Raw genomic sequence first — 6,109 nt, 5'->3', positions numbered from 1 at the left:
CAAATGACACAATTTTGTTCTTTTTTATGGCTGAGTAATATTCCTTTGTATATATGTACCACAACTTCATTACACATTCATCTGTAGATGGACATTTAAGTTGCTTCCATGTCCTGGCTATTGTAAATAGTGCTGCAATGAACACTGAAGTTGTACTCCTTTTGAATTATGGTTTTCTCAGAGTATGTGCCCAGGCGTGGGATTTCTGGGTGGAAGGGTAGTTTTAATTATAGTTGTTTTTTTTTTTAATGGAAACTCCATACTGCTCTCCATAGTGGGTATTTCAATATATTCTCACCAAAGTGCCAGAGTGTTCCCTCACCTCCACACCCTCTCCAATATTTACAGTTTGTAGATTGTTGTTGGTGGTAATTCCAACTTGTGTGAGGTGATACCTCACTGTAGTTTTGACTTGCATTATCCTAATAATTAGAGATGTTGAGGGTTTTTTCCATGCGTTTCTTGGCCATATATATGTTTTTTTTTGGAGAAATGTCTTATTTATTTATTTATTGGTTGCGTTGGGTATCCATTGTGGTGTATGGGCTTCTCATTGCAGTGGCTTCTCTTTATTCAGAGCATGGGCTCTAAGAAAATGAGCTTCGGTAGTTGCACCTCATAGGTTCAGTAGTTGTGGCTTGTGGGCCCTGGAGTGCAGGCTCAGTAGTTGTGGTACACTGGCTTTACTTGCTTCTCAGCTTGTGGAATCTTCCTGGACCAGCAATTGAGCCCATGTCCCCTGCATTATCAGGCAGATTCCTATTCACTGTGCCATGAGGGAGGTCTGAGAAATGTCTATTTAGATATTCCACCTATGTTTCATTTGAAATTATTTTATCCCATTCTGATGTTTGTGTTTCTGTCAGGTTTAGGGTTGCCTTTGCTGTGCAAAAGCTTTTAGATTTAATTAGGTCCCCCCCCTTTTTTTTCATTTTCCTTACTCCAAGAGGTGGGTCAAAGAGGACCTTGCTGCAATCTATGTCCAACAGTGTTCTGCCTATGTTTTCCTCTAAGAGTTTTATAGTGTCTGTCCTTACATTTAGGTCTTTAATCCATTTTGGGTTTATTTTTGTGTATGGTATTAGGAAGTGTTCTAATTTCGTTATTTTACATGTAGCTGTACAGTTTTCCCAGCGCCATTACTGAAGAGGCTGTCTTTTCTCCATTGTATGTTCTTGCCTTCTTTGTGATGATAGTGATAGCTTATGGAGAACAGTGCCAATGTTCATGGTCTCTGAAGGAGAAAATTTCACTCTGGGACCCAAAAGACAGTCTCAGTCACTCAGGACTTTGTGTAGCAAAGTTTCATTAGTGTGAAAAGGATAGAGAAAGCCTTCAGCAAAAGGCACTGGGAGGGGGTAAGAGAGTACCTGCCTAACTAGTTTAAGCAGGGCATTATATCCTTTTCAACTGGCTGCTGAGAATAGATAAAACACTTCAAGGCTGTACAAGTTCCATTAGACCCTTTCCCAAGGCATACATCCTGAGATAACTTCAGTACCAGATTAGCCAGAAGGAACCTGTTCCAGGCAAGGTGTTTCTGGGTCAGGTGTATTATTACTGAGAAACAGGTTCCCAGGCAAGATTTGTTACAATTATAATTGTTAACATAGAGTCTAAGAAAAGCATTTCCATTGAGTAAGACACTGTGTGCTGTGTGATCATTAGCTACTAAAGAAAAGACCAGTTCTTGGGTAAGATGAATTGTTGCACAAGACTTGAGGAAAGCATGAGGGAGAATGTTCACCTCCTCCTTAATGGGCCCTGGACTGCCTAAGCTTTAACCCTGTCAGTTAAAGGTAAGCTGACCATAGATGTGTGAGTTTATTTCTGGACTTTCTATCCTGTTCAACTGAGCTGTGTTTCTCTTTTTGTGCCAGTGTCATACTATCTTGATTACTGTAGTTTTATATTATAAGCTGAAATCAGGGGGCCTGATTACTCCAGCTTTATTTTTCTTTCTCAAGATTGCTTTGGCTATTTGGGGTCTTTTGTGTTTCCATACAAAATGTAAAATTTTTTGTTCCAGTTCTGTGAAAAATGTCATTGGTAATTTGATAGGGATTGCTTTGAATCTGTAGATTGCTTTTAGTAGTATAGTCATTTTCACAATGATGATATATCTCTCCATCTGTTGTTAGTGTTGTCTTTGATTTCTTTAATCAGTCTTACAGTTTTCTGCTTACTTCTTTTCCCTCTTTTCATAGGTTTCTTCCTAGGTATGCTAGTCTTTTTGTTGTAAAGATAAAGGGAATTGTTTCATTAACTTTTGATCTTTCATTGTTAGTGTATAGGAATGCAAGAGATTTCTGTATATTAATTTTGTAGTCCTACAACTTTACTGAATTCATTGATGAGCTCTAGTAGTTTTCTGGTAGCATCTTTAGGATTTTCTATGTATAGTATCATGTCATCTGCAAACAGTGACAGTTTTACTTCTTCTTCTACAAAATAGATCCATTTTATTTCTTTTTCTGCTCTGATTGCTGTGGCAAGAACAACCAAAATTATGTTGAACAATAGTGGTGACAGTGGGGATCCTTGTCTTGTTTCTGATATTAGAGGAAATGCTTTTGGTTTTTCACCCATTGAGAATAATGTCTGTTTTGGGTTTCTCATATATGACCTTTATTAGACTGTGGTATGTTCCCCTCTCTGCCCAACTTTCTGGAGTGGTTTTTTTTTTAAGTCAGAAATGAGTGTTGATTTTTTTAAAAAGCATTCCCTGCATCTATTGAGATGATCATATAGCTTTTATCCTTCAATTTGTTAATATGGTATATTACAGTGATTAATTTGCATGTATTAAAGAATCCTGCATCCCTGTGATGAACCCCACTTGATAATGGTGTATGTTATCTTAATCTTATTGGATCCTACTTGCTAGTATTTTTTAAGAATTTTTGCATCTATGTTCATCAGTGATATTGGCCTGTGGGTTTTTTTTTTTTTCTGAGTTATTTTTCTGGTTTTGGTATTAGTATGATCAGAGCCTTGTAGAATGAGCTTGAGAGTGTTCCTTTCATTTTTTTTTTTGGATGAGTCTGAGAAGGACAAGTGACAGCTCTTCACTAAATGTTTAATAGAATTCACCTGTGAAATCATCTGTTCTCAGCTTTCTTTTTCTGGAAAATTTTAAATTCCAGTATCAACTTCATTACATCTGATTTGTCTGTTCATAATTACTTTTCCTTCCTGGTTTAGTCCTGAAATGTACTTTTCTAAGAGTTTGTCCATTTATTCGAGGACTGGCATATAGGTGTTCGTAATACCCTCTTATGATCCTTTGCATTTCTGTGTTGTCTGTTGTAACTTCTCCTTTTTCATTTCTAATTTTATTGATTTGAGTCTTCTCTCTTTTTTTGACGGGTCTGGCTAATTGTTTATCAGTTTTGTTTATCTTCTCAAAGAACCAGCATTTAGTTTTATTGATCTTTGCTACTGTTTCTTTCATTTCTTTTTTATTTATTTCTGCTCTGATCTTTATGATTTCTTTCCTTCTACTGACTTTGGGTTTTGCTTGTTCTTCTTTTTCTAATTGCTTTAGGTGTAAGGTTAGGTTGTTTATTTGAGATTTGGGGATTTTTTGAGGTAAAACTGTATTGTTATAAACTTCCCTCTTAAAACTGCTTTTGTTGTATTGCATGGGATTTGCATGGCTCAGTTTTCATTGTCATTTGTTTCTATGTATTTTTTATTTCCTCTTTGATTTCTTCAGTGATCTCTTGGTTATTTAGTATTGTATTGGTTATCCTCCACGTGTTTGTGTTTTTTACATTATTTAACCTGTAATTGATATCTAATTTCATAGCATTGTAGTTGGAAAAGAATGCTTGATATGATTTAAATTTTCATAAACTTATCGAGCTTTGATTTGTGACCCAAGGTGTGCTCTATCCTGGAGAATGTTCAGTGTGCACATAAGAAAAAAGTATTTGCTACTTTTGGATGGAATGTGCTATAAATATCAGTTAAGTCCATCTGGTATAATGTGCTTTAAGGCATGAGTTTCTTTATTTTCTGTCTGGCTGATCTGTCCACTGGTATGAGTGGGGTGTTAAGGTCCCCTACTATTACTGTGTTACTATCAATTTCCCCTTTTATGGCAGTTAACCTTTGCCTATGTATTGATGTGCACTTATGTTGGGTGCATTTATAATTGTTTTCTTGAATTGATCCCTTGATTATTAGGTAATGTTCTTTCTTGTCTCTTGTAATATTCTTTATTTTAAAGTCTATTTTGTCTGATATGAGAATATCTACACTGTCTTTTTTTTATTCCCATTTACATGGAATATCTCATTCCATCCCCTCACTTTCAGTCTGTTATGTGTCCCTAGATCTGAAGTGGGTCTCTTGTGGACAGCATATATATATGGGTCTTACTTTTGTATCCAAAAATAAGATACAAATTTGTATCATCTTATTTGTGTCTTCTCCTTGTGTTTATTTTTATTCTGTTTATTCTGAATGAGACTCTCTCTGCTTCCTGGACTGGATCTACTATTTCCTTTCCTATGTTAGGGAAGTTTCTTGCTATAATCTCTTCAAGTATTTTCTCAGACACTTTATCTTCTTCTTGTTCAGTTCAGTTCAGTCACTCAGTCGTGTCCGACTCTTTGCAACCCCATGAATCGCAGCATGCCAGGCCTCCCTGTCCATCACAAACTCCCAGAGTTTACTCAAACTCATGCCCATCGAGTCAGTGATGCCATCCAGCCATCTCATCCTCTGTTGTCCCCTTCTTTTCTTGCCCCCAATCCCTCCCAGCATCAGAGTCTTTCCCTATGAGTCAACTCTTCGCATGATGTGGCCAAGGTACTGGAGTTTCAGCTTCAGCATCAGTCCTTCCAATGAATACCCAGGACTGATCTCCTTCAGGATGAACTGGTTGGATCTCCTTGCAGTCCAAGGGACTCTCAAGAGTCTTCTCCAACACCACAGTTCAAAAGCATCAATTTTTCGGTGCTCAGCTTTCCTCAGAGTCCAACTCTCACATCCATACACGACCACTGGAAAAACCATAGCTTTGACCAGACGGACCTTTGTTGGCAAAGTAATGTCTCTGCTTTTTAATATGCTATCTAGGTTGGTCATAACTTTCCTTCCAAGGAGTAAGTGTCTTTTAATTTCATGGCTGCAATCACCATCTGCAGTGATTTTGGAGCCCCCCCCAAATAAAGTCTGACACTGTTTCCATTGTCTCCCCATCTATTTCCCATGAAGTGATGGGACCAGATGCCATGGTCTTAGTTTTCTGAATGTTGAGCTTTAAGCCAACTTTTTCACTCTCCTCTTTCACTTTCATCAAGAAGCTTTTTAGTTCCTCTTCACTTTCTGCCTTAAGGGTGGTGTCATCTGCATATCTGAGGTTATTGATATATCTCCCAGCAATCTTGATTCCAGCTTGTGCTTCTTCCAGCCCAGCATTTCTCATGATGTACTCTGCATATAAGTTAAATAAGCAGGGTGACAATATACAGCCTTGACGTACTCCTTTTCCTATTTGGAACCAGTCTGTTGTTCCATTTCCAGTTCTAACTGTTGCTTCCTGACCTGCATACAGGTTTCACAAGAGGCAGGTCAGGTGGTCTGGTATTCCCATCTCTTTCAGAATTTTCCACAGTTTATTGTGTTAGACCCCTATAATTCAAATGTTGGTGAATTTAATTTTGTCCCAGAGGTCTCTAAGTCTGTCCTCAATTTTTCTCATCTTTCTTTTTTTATTCTCCTCTTCAACAGTTATTTCCACCATTCCAACTTTTACCTTGCTCACCCATTTTTCTGCCTCAAGTATTTTGTTATTGATTCCTACTAGTATCTTTTTTATTTCAATTATTGTGCTGTTCAGCACTATATGTTCTTTAGTTTTTCTAGGTTATTTTAAACCATTTCTTTATTTTTTCATTCTATTTTTGAGATTTTGGATCATCTTTACTATCATTACTGTGAATTCTTTTTCAGATAAATTGCCTATTTCCTCTTTGTTTATTTGGTCTTATAGGGTTTTACCTTGCTCCTTTGTCTGTGAGATATTTCTCTGTCTTCTCATTTTGTCTAGCTTACTGTGTTTGAGGTTTCCTTTTCCCAGGCTGCAGGGTCATAATTC

The sequence above is a fragment of the Odocoileus virginianus genome, unplaced genomic scaffold (assembly GCF_023699985.2).
Source record: "Odocoileus virginianus isolate 20LAN1187 ecotype Illinois unplaced genomic scaffold, Ovbor_1.2 Unplaced_Contig_35, whole genome shotgun sequence".
Classification (NCBI taxonomy): Eukaryota; Metazoa; Chordata; class Mammalia; order Artiodactyla; family Cervidae; genus Odocoileus; species Odocoileus virginianus.
Note: the sequence above shows the minus strand (reverse complement) of the source record.